We start from the raw sequence: 11,454 nt of genomic DNA on the forward strand, positions 1-11,454 counted from the left end.
GGATATGAGTCAGCAGTGTGCCCTTGTTGCCAAGAAGGCCAATGGCATTTTGGGATGTATAAGTAGGGGCATAGCGAGCAGATCGAGGGACGTGATCGTTCCCCTCTATTCGACATTGGTGAGGCCTCATCTGGAGTACTGTGTCCAGTTTTGGGCCCCACACTTCAAGAAGGATGTGGATAAATTGGAGAGAGTCCAGCGAAGGGCAACAAAAATGATTAGGGGTCTGGAACACATGAGTTATGAGGAGAGGCTGAGGGAGCTGGGATTGTTTAGCCTGCAGAAGAGAAGAATGAGGGGGGATTTGATAGCTGCTTTCAACTACCTGAAAGGGGGTTCCAAAGAGGATGGCTCGAGACTGTTCTCAATGGTATCAGATGACAGAACGAGGAGTAATGGTCTCAAGCTGCAGTGGGGGAGGTTTAGATTGGATATTAGGAAAAACTTTTTCACTAAGAGGGTGGTGAAACACTGGAATGCGTTACCTAGGGAGGTGGTAGAATCTCCTTCCTTAGAGGTTTTTAAGGTCAGGCTTGACAAAGCCCTGGCTGGGATGATTTAACTGGGAATTGGTCCTGCTTCGAGCAGGGGGTTGGACTAGATGACCTTCTGGGGTCCCTTCCAACCCTTATATTCTATGATTCTATGATTCTATGATTTCACTTGAAAGACAGGACCCACCACCCGAGAGGCAGTATTCCATACCTAAGGAATCCACAGGTCCAATTCAGGAGGCAGTGGAGGCATTGTTAGAACACGGTGCAATAAAACCAATGTCCTTGGTATGTAATTCCACATCCAGAGCAATGCAGAAGCTGAGAGGTCAGTGGAGATTGACTATAGGAGTGTAAATGATAGAGCAAAATCTATGGCTCCTATTATGGCAGCTTATCCAGAGACAACGGCAAAAATCTCTCCTAGAATGAAGTAGATTTTCTGACTAGATGTTAGTATCGGGTTCCAGTCCCTCGCCCTAGCTCCAAAGTGTCAGTATTAGAGGCTTTCACATTGGAGGGCTGTAAAATATGCATGGACCGTATGCCCCAGGGATAAAAAGATTCTCTGACTATTCCCCATTAAGCAGTGTCTCAAGGACTTTCCTCATCTGGACAGGCTTGTCCAGTACATGGATGACATATTGACACACTCCCCTATACAGGAGGAGCACAAACAAGATTTGTTGGAGGCTTTGTAATGTCTGCGGTGGGCAGGATTAAAATTAAATAGCGGAAAACCCCACAATTGGTTAGGAGAGAGGTAACCTTCCTAGGGATTTCTGTAGGTAAAGAAGGGTGGAGTATTGATCACCAGAGGGCAGGGTTAATTTCTAAACTGCCCTTCCCCACAGACAAACAGGCACTACAATCTTTTCTGGGAATAGGGGTTTCCAGGAAGCATTCTGCCCCATAGACTGAAACAGCAAGCCCATTTATGAATTGGAATGGACACCTCATTGGGATTAGCAGGAAGGACACATTGAAGTAGTGGTTAAATTGGGGGGGAAAAACACAACTTTTGAGGAGCGGTACAGTGCTGGCAAGGCTGGATGCAAGAAAACCATTTTTTATGTATCCTGTGGTAACTCCAAACAATCTAGCGGTGGTGTTTATGCAACAATATGCAGTTCAGGGTCGGTCGGTGTCGTTTGCCTCCCGACTGCTGCAAAGTGTGGAACTGAAGTACAACTGCTGTGAGAAGATTGTGTTGACGGTGTACTGGGCTATTATCAAGCACAAATACTTGGCAGGAAGTCAGAAAGTGTTCATTGTCAGTCACCATACTCCCCTTAAGGTACTGCTGGAGGGAAAGTTATCCACTGGGCAAGTAAGCAGTGAAAGGATTTAGAGATGGACTCTGGCTTTGCAAGGAGACAACATCGAGGTGGTTCAGCTTAAAGAACCAAAGGAATGGATTGCAGGAATTTGCATAGAAAGAAAGCCACGTGAATGTAAGGTTAGCTCCAGTAGCACCTGGCATCCAATGTTTAAGAAACTGCATGCCAACAAGGTTAGAGAAAAAGAGGAAGTTTGGTATATGGACAGCAGTAGCCGCTATGTAAAAGAGCAAAGGAAAGTATAGCTGTCAGCAATATAGCTAAAGGATGGAATGGTCACAAATTGTGGGAATACGTCAGCTCAGTATGCAGAATTAGCAGCAGTTATTAATGTGCTGATGGAAGCAAAGGGGTTTCACTCTAAGCTTACCATAGTTCTGTACCCAGATTCAGTGCTCAGGGGAGCAGCATTAATGCTAGCATGACCCATCTGCCAGGTGGAGCCAGCAGCAACTAGGACCGGGTTCAATATCTAGGGGTTCCTTTCCATCAATACAACACAGAACTGGCTTCAACCCCCACCCAGTAATCTGGGAAAATTTAGACACCAGCCCTAGGTGCCTCTGAGAGGCAATACTTCCCCACTCGCAAGCACAGAGTCTGAGAGTAGAAAAGAAACTTTTAATAAAAGCAGGGAAGTAATTTGGCATTAATTTGGGAAAACACAGGGTTCATAAACATAAACCATGAGTAAAAGACCCACCCCAAATAGGTTGGGCCATGTCCATTTCCCCTCAGGTTCTTAAGTCCAGCAACCCAAAAGTCCATTTCACATGCCTGAAACCTTCTCTGCACCCCACTCACAGTGACTTTCCTTGGTCAATGCAGGCCCAGAGTTCAGAGGTGCATCTGCAGAGTTCACCTCCCACCCAGGGTGCAGGGTAAAGAGGCATCTTACTTGCTCTGCTGGCCACTCACCAGCCACCTGCTCACCGCTCTAGTTGCGCCCCTCCACCAGCCCCCTGCTGGCTGCTCATTGCGCCTCTCTGCCACCACCCTGCTGGCTGCTCATCACACCTCCGCCCCCGCCCAGCTGGCTGCTCGTCCTGCCTCTCCACTGCCCCCCTGCTGGCCGCCTGTTGCGCCACTCTACTGGTCATTCATTCACCAGCTGTCTGTCAGTCACCTTCTGCCTCTCTGCTGTGACCTTTGCACATCAGTATCTCAGTGATTTTCAACTCTTTTGCAGGCTGGGCAGAAACGCTTCCCCATCTCAAGTGATTTTGGCTCACAGCAGGCAGGGCAGAAACACAGTCCTATCACAACTGGTTTCAGCTCTGATTGAGCAATTAAAATAACAAAAGAGGCTCCTAATGAAGCCTATTTAGCTCTATTCTTTGAACAGTGGAAAAGAACAGGTTAAGCCAGTCAACAGAGGACTTGGGGGATGGGATGGGGGGTATTGTACAGCTCCCTAACCAGGACACCAGGACTCCTGTAATCCCCCCACCCCCACTTTACTTTCACAGGGCTTTGGCAATCAAACCCCTGCCTCACCGAGATCCTCTCTGCTCAGGGTGACCCCCCCCCCCACCCATTTGGAACAGGTTAAGCACAGTTCTGCTTCCCTGTATTCCCACAATAATTACAACATTGGTAACCATATTTCACTACCCCTGCATTCAGTACTAATGTGATTTGTGACCCAGCACCAACCAAGTTGATTACAATGAGCAAAACACCTCTCCATCTGCTGAATATCTAAGCAAATCTAAGCAAAGAAGGAGCAAACTGTATTTACATAATCACACCCAGAGTCTCGCCCCCTCCCAGCTAGCTGTCAGGGAAGCATTCGTTCAGACTCTGCTTACACTAGCTTGGTGGGCTCAGAACAAGTATTGGGCTATTGATGGAAGAGAGATGAAATTCAGTACTATGCGACAAATGTTGGATGGTATTGCCAAGAGGTTTGATGGAGTGGATGTACACACAGGAAACTTGGGCCCATAGGAGAAAGGTGCTGCTGGCAAAAGGGAACCAGGCAGCTGACTTAGCAACCAGAGATGAAGCAGTCACTGGACCACCCTGGCTGTGGGATAATGCTTTGGAAGCTATCCTGGTAGCAGTTCTCACATGGGGTCAGCAACAAGATAAAGTGAAGCAGTTGCAAAGCATTCAAAAACAGGATTTGGAGTTAGATCCATTCTGGAAGCAAGATCAGAGCCAGGGAGTAAAGGTAGAAGGTCAAGACTTAGTAACAGAGCAAGGACTCCTACATGTAAAATCAGAAGATGGGTTGGTATGGGTTGTACCACAGGATATGTGTAAAGATCTGTTATTATGTGTGCACGGATCAACTGTAGATGGTCACCCCACACAGGCAGAGGCCAAAGAGAGGCTGGCAAAAAATGGGATAGTAGCCCTGTCAAGGTTCCTTCCCCACTCTGAACTCTAGGGTACAGATGTGGGGACCTGCATGAAAAACTCCTAAGCTTACTCTTACCAGCTTAGGTTAAAACTTCCCCAAGGTACAAAATTATTTTACCCTTGGATTTCCACTGCCACTACGAAACTTTATCTGGGTTTACTGGGAAAAGTAGTTTGGACACGTCTTTCCCCCCAAAATCCTCCCAACCCTTGCACCCCATTTCCTGGGGAAGGTTTGGTAAAAATCCTCACCAATTTGCATAGGTGACCAGAGACCCAAACCCTTGGATCTTAGAACAATGAAAAAGCATTCAGTTTTCTTACAAGAAGACTTTTAATAGAAGTAAAGGAATCACCTCTGTAAAATCAGGATGGTAGATACCTTACAGGGTAATTAGATTCAAAACATAGAGAATCCCTCTAGGCAAAACCTTAAGTTAGAAAAAAGACACACAGACAGGAATATTCATTCTATTCAGCACAGCTATTTTCTCAGCCATTTAAAGAAATCATAATCAAACACATACCTAGCTAGATTACTTACTAAGTTCTAAGATTCCATTCCTGTTCTGTCCCCGGCCAAAGCATCATACAGACAGACACAGACCCTTTGTTTTTCTCCCTCCTCCAAGCTTTTGAAAGTATCTTGTCTCCTCATTGGTCATTTTGGTCAAGTGCCAGCAAGGTTACCTTTAGCTTCTTAACCCTTTACAGGTAAGAGGATTTTTCCTCTGGCCAGGAGGGATTTTAAGGGGGTTTACCCTTCCCTTTATATTTATGACAAGCCCAAATGGGAAAAGGACTTAAAGGAACTTCCTGATACTTGCCTGGTTTGTGCTAGACATGATCCAACTAACAGAAAATGTGGAGTGACTCTTATGAGACAGGCATCCAGGGGTTCATGGGAATGGATTCAAATAGATTACACTAGGGAGTTGCCCTTAACACCAAGGTCTAACATATGTGTTGGTAGTGGCGGATGCTTTTTCACATTGGATGAAGACCTTCCCCACTAGAAATATGACGTCCTTAACTAAAATAATACTACTAGTGTACAATCTGTTCTGCAAATCAGGGGTTCCTAAGGTAATTGATTCAGACAATGGAAGTGGATTTGGGGAGTCCGTCATCAAAGAAGTATGCACACTGCTGAATATCGATCAGAAGTTTCATGTTCCCTATCATCCAGCGTTAGCTGAACAGGTTGAGCAAATGAACAGGACCATTAAAACTAAACTCAAGAAGGGAGTAAAACAACACAGATAGCAATTGGGATGAAGTACTATGGCTAGTTTTAATGTGCATCTGAGCTAGGGAAATCAGATCTACAGGTTCTTTCCCTTATGAGGCATTAATGGGGAAACCAATGAGATTATGGGAGGATATGGTTAAACCTGTTCTGGGCCATCTGGCTACTGTAGCCTTGTCAGAAGGCCTGGGTACAGGACTTGCAAATGTAGATTTTACAAGTACAAAATAGTGTAATGGCAGCAGATGGAGTGGAAATACAACAGACTAAGGCATGGTTCGATGCCAAAGGAGACCTAACCAAACATAAAGTAGGATCCAAAGTCATGATTCAGATTAAGTTCCCTACCACTGTTTCCCAAAGGTAGAGTGGTATGATCCATACTTGGTGTTGAATCTACTTGGCCCCTCCATATACTTGTTAGACCTGGGAGATAAAGGACAGAGCTGGATCCACATGAGTCAGCTGAAAACACATACAGGTAGGTAAAGAAAGAAGCAGAATATGGTTTCTTCCCCCTTTGTCTTGCAGATTTGTATGCATGCAGAGATGGTGGTTTCTAACATAGGAGGTACTCTTGTGGTTTGGTGCAGTACTAGATCTGTGGTGAATCTTTACAGCTATTCGGGCCACTCCAATCCATTCAGAGGGCCAAAAGGTGTCAGCATGCTGCTAAGACAGAGAATGGGTTTTTACCTGGTTTTGAGGCAAACTCCGATGGCACCATGCTTGCAATGATAAAAGAGAGAGGTGATCTACCATCCCAGGCTTCTACAAGGTGTATGAATATAGTCCAGAACGTTCTGTGACATGCAACAAGCTGCAGTCTCAAGGGCTGCGCAATTCCAGTCATTGTGAGTCTGGAATATCAAGGTAGCTACTGAAGTCCAGGTGGTCAACGTGGATTTAGGGAAGTATGGCGTTTTGATGGAATACACCCCTTTATTCACATCCTACTCACTATTATAATAATCTTTGTACAAAATATGGTTTGTGAGGTATCATTTGAAAACTAATAATTCACTGGTTATTTATATAATGATGAAACGCATGAAGCAACATTATAGGTAAATTTGAACAGAAGCTGAAGTAATGATTGAAATGTGTTTACCAGACAGATCTGGGGAGTGGATAAACTAGTTTCTCGAAGACAAAGGACAAGCTTATGCCTCTAGCCTGGTGTAATCAAAGTTGATTGGCAATCACCGGTCAGCAATCACCCTTTTCTTTGGCAGCAAAGGAGGGGTGGGACAGCAAAAGGTTGATGTGCATTTTAACAAACTGTGACAGGGTCAGGCCCGATGGCTACAGGAGAGTGATAGACGGTAGATATGTTAGCCCCAGATTAAGCAGGTCCCATTTCCCTGAGTAAGATAATGGGCTGTTCCAGAACAATCAGAAAGTTGCTGGAACCAATTAAGACAGGCTAATTAGGACACCTGGAGCCAATTAAGAAGCTACCAGAATCAATTAGGACAGGCAGGCTCATCAGAGCACCTAGTTTTAAAAAGGACCTCACTTCAGTTAGTGAGGCACGTTTGAGTAGCTGGGAGCAAGAGGTGCAAGAAGCTGAGAGTGAGTAGGCGTACTGCTGGAGGACTGCAAAGTACAAGTGTTACCAGACATCAGGAGGAAGGTCCTGTGGTGAGGATAAAGAAGGTGTAGGGAGGAGGCCATGGGGAAGGAGGCCAGGGAGTTGTAGCTGTCACGCAGCTGTTACAAGAGACCCTGTAGACAGTTGCAATCCACAGGGCCCTGGGCTGGAACCCAGAGTAGAGGGTGGGCTCAGGTTACCCCCATCCCCCTCAATTCCTATTTGAGACAAGAGGAGGTGGCCTGGACTGTGGGTCCCACCAGAGGGGAAGGTCCCTGGCCTATCCCCTGACCCACTAGGTGTGTCAGCAGAGACTGCAGGGATTGTTCTCCTTCCTTTTCGCATGCTGGCCAGTGATGAGGTTAGCTGAGTGAATGGCAGGTTTGAGCCACTAGCAAAAGTGACCAAACTGAGGGCTGCTGTGAATCTCTGAGGCAAGCAAATCCGCCAATAAGTGCAGGACACACCAAGGCAGAAGAGGAATGTTGTCACAAAACAAAAACATGGAATCTCTTTCACAACAAGACCCCATGTGTCATTCCTCACAGCTGGAAGGAATTTTATCTATCCGATGAAGTGAGCTGTAGCTCACGAAAGCTCATGCTCAAATAAATTGGTTAGTCTCTACGGTGCCACAAGTACTCCTTTTCTTTTTCCTCAGGAAAATGCATTTCAAAAGGTGACTGGACTATAAAAGTGAGGGGCAAAACACTCCAGGTATTCATTCTATCTCCCTCTCTCACTCTTTCACCTGAAAAGACAAAGGAACCAGCCCCTTGGACTTTAGGGGCAGATCTTGACTTGAGAATTTGGTCAGCAATGTTCCTGGGAACCTGTGGTAAGAATTTTATCTTGAACAAGTCTTATGTTAAGTTTTAGTTACTCAAAAAAATGTGATCTTAATTTATCTTGTAACCATTTCTGACTTTAATACCTTGTACTTATACTCACTTACAATTTCTTTGTAGTCAAATAAATGTGTTTTATTCTTTAATCAAAACTAATCCAGTATTGTGTTTAAACTGAATTGTTTGGTAACTCCTGTTAAAGTAGCAAATTGTTGTACATTGACCCTTTACAGGGACAATGGACCTATAATATCTGATCTGTCTGGGAGAGGGCTGGAAAGTGCAGAACACATGTTTTTGGTTTTTTTGGTGAAAAATTCAGGCCTGGGAGTGTGTTGGGGTCAGCCTGCAAGTAATAACACAGGCTGGTGGAAGTCAGAGTGTGACTGGAGAGTGGCTGGCAGGCTTCAGCTATACCCAGGTGCTCAGGGTGTTACCTCTATGCAGTTTGGCTGTCTGTGGGTGGCCTAGGTGGGAGCTACAGCACCACAGCATTGTGAGGCACTCAAGATTTCCGAGCAGGTGGTGACACCTCTCACTGGTCTAAATTGCACCCTGGAATGTCATAGGCATGCACTGGAATTTCAGTGCTACTGCTATGCTTGTATACAAATGCTTGCACTTGACATTGGACCTGGATGGACAGTTGGTATTATAATCAATTTCCCTTCCCTGTTTTGGGGGAGGGAGATTCAACGCTGTGAGCCCACAGCCCCTCAGACCCCTATACAATTCCACACTGTCCTCCCTCCGGAGGGGTCAACTCCCTCCCCTTTATTTTGTCCGATAACCACTCCATGGTTAGAAAATCGTATTTTATACACCCCACTCATGAAACAGTGGTCAATTTTTACAAGATACAGATTGCCTGGGGGCTGTCTGGCCATGTATAAGAAGCAGTTCAGTAATAATATCAAAGCACATATTCTATTATGGCAGGTTCTGATGGAAGGTATATTTCAAGGACACAGAAATCCTAGAACAAAGAGGGATAGCAAAGCATATTAAGTGACACTGGAACTGGGGGTCTCCCTCTGGAATTCTGCAGACATTGAGGGACTGAACCTTAAAATTAGCTCCTTAACTGTTGGATTTGGACAAGCCATTAAAGATGCAGGATTAGTACTTAAACCTTACAGCAAGAGGCATTAACTATTAGCAATATGCACTCCATTGCAAAAACTTTACAATATATTAATCCATTTAAAATATTATTATTGATTGATTGAATGATAATAATGTTTCTCAAGCAATTGCTTGTAGCAAATATGGTACTGAACTTGTTATGTCAGGTGATGGAAGAAATAAAGCTGGGGGAGTGGTCAGGATTGTTAAACAGCACACTGACCTGGACTATGCTAATGAAAAAGGGAATTTATAATACTGGGGAAGAAAATTTTCAGTTTGCAAGGTTAGAAGGCCCAGGACCTTGGGCAACACATGAAAATAATAATTTGACTCTGCCAATTATAATTGCTATTTTTAGATGGACAGAGTCCTAAAGAATATTAACAGTATGGGTACCATACAGGAGTGTTTCCCAAACTTGGGATGCTGCTTGTTCAGGGAAAGCCCCTGGCAGGCCGGGCCGGTTTGTTTACCGGCCACTTCCTCAGGTTCAGCCGATCGCCACTCCCACTGGCCATGGTTCACTGTGCCCGGCCAGTAGGGGCTGCGGGAAGGGCGGCCAGTACGTCCCTTGGCCCGCACCACTTCTTGCAGTCCCCATTGGCTGGGCACAGCGAACCGTAGCCAGTGGGAGTCGCGATTGGCTGAACCTGTGGACACGGCAGGTAAACAAACCAGCTTGGCCTGCCAGGGGCTTTCCCTGAACAAGCGGCATCCCAAGTTCGGGAAACACTGCCCTAGAGAATGGAACTTATAAACAACATTATCCCGGTGTGAAGATGGCCATACAAGGAGGAGATGAAATAAACCCAGCTTGCTGTGAACAAATAAAACACAGATAGCTCTGAGTGCTCAATGCAAATAATCCTGACCACCAGCGAGGAAGGTTGGGCCTGACTAATCATCAACAAGAGAGTGAAAGAGGTGGTAAAAGCTTGGAGACCCAGTATGTGCTTTAGATAACCAAAACTTTTTATCTGGGACAACACCATGCCAGGGGAGCCTGGATGGATTTTGTCTGAACCTCACCTCCCTGACTCAGATTGGGGCCCATGTCCTATGGCCAAGTGTGCTGATTAAGGAAAATGTGACAGAAGACAGGACAGACAACACAGAATAGGGATCACTGGTGGGCTGCACAAGAGGAGGTGAGCTTGCACCCCCAGTTCATAGTTTGAGCCTAATATTAATGGTGGTTCAAATGATAATAACTACTCTGCTCATGGGGATGTGTTTCTGGTTGGTAAACTTGAAAAGGAGAGCACAGGAAGATTGGAATATGATAAGAATGAAATGAATATGAACATAAAAAACAAGAAAACAAATGGAGTGGAAGTGTAATCATGACTTAATGTAAGTAAAAAGAAAAGGAGTACTTGTGGCACCTTAGAGACTAACCAATTTATTTGAGCATGAGCTTTCGTGAGCTACAGCTAATTTGCCTTATTTCTTAGTGGGCATGATTGGGAAGGTGAATGGAAGATAAAGTTGTCATATAAAGCAATATGTTGGAGTCAGGATGGCTAGCTAAGATCAGCAGCAAAATCCTGGTATTTGTAAATTAGACTAAACGACCAGATAGGTAGAGGCCAGATCATGCTTGGACAGAATGTGCTGTACAGGTAACGGTTCCTGAAAAGTAAGCAAGCCAGTCATGAAGTGTGTGATGCAAATTATAGTTAGAAACTGGTGCTGGTAGAAATGTATATAAAGAAAAGCTTTGTTGTATGACTTTGGATCTGTGATTTAGCTTGAATCCACCTTATGCATTTGAGTCTGATCAACTCAGCATAGCTTTGCTGTATGCCAAATAAAGGAACTGAATGAGGAGACTGGAGTCAAACTGAGTTTTTTGGGGAGCTGAGTGGAAGAGGTCTTGGGGGAACCCCAAACAGACCGAGTGGCAATTCCCTTTCATTGAGAATTTCCAAGTTTTGGGGGTTTGCTCCTAATCGAATTAATCCAAATTTTAAAAATATCAAAATCCTCTTTGAAGTGGAACTGCCATTCTACCCCCAGTTCTAACAACACTTGCTTGTCTTTCTGTGTCCATCTTTTCAAAGTAATCGATAGTTATTTTCTAATTTGGCCAAGTCTACTTTTCTATTGATTTGTATGCTTAAGAACTTGGATCAAATATTTGGTTTTTGATAACAAGAAAAAAAAAGATAATTGCTATATAAAGCATTTGGACATATGCAGCAATTTTCAAATTTGGTTCCTACATTAGGTGAGCTGCTCTGAAGTTGCATGCTCAAAAAAAAGATACAGCACACCTAAATGCCCAAATGTGGAACTGCATACCCAATTTGGGTGCTCAAGTTAGGTTTATAGGATTGTGAGGAACTTCAGAAGGGCCTACCAAACTAGGCAATTGAGCAAGATGATGATAAATGCCATTTGATGTAGGAAAGTGGACAATAGTGCATATTAG

This window comes from Caretta caretta, chromosome 1 (genome assembly GCF_965140235.1).
Source record: "Caretta caretta isolate rCarCar2 chromosome 1, rCarCar1.hap1, whole genome shotgun sequence".
In the NCBI taxonomy this organism is placed as follows: Eukaryota; Metazoa; Chordata; order Testudines; family Cheloniidae; genus Caretta; species Caretta caretta.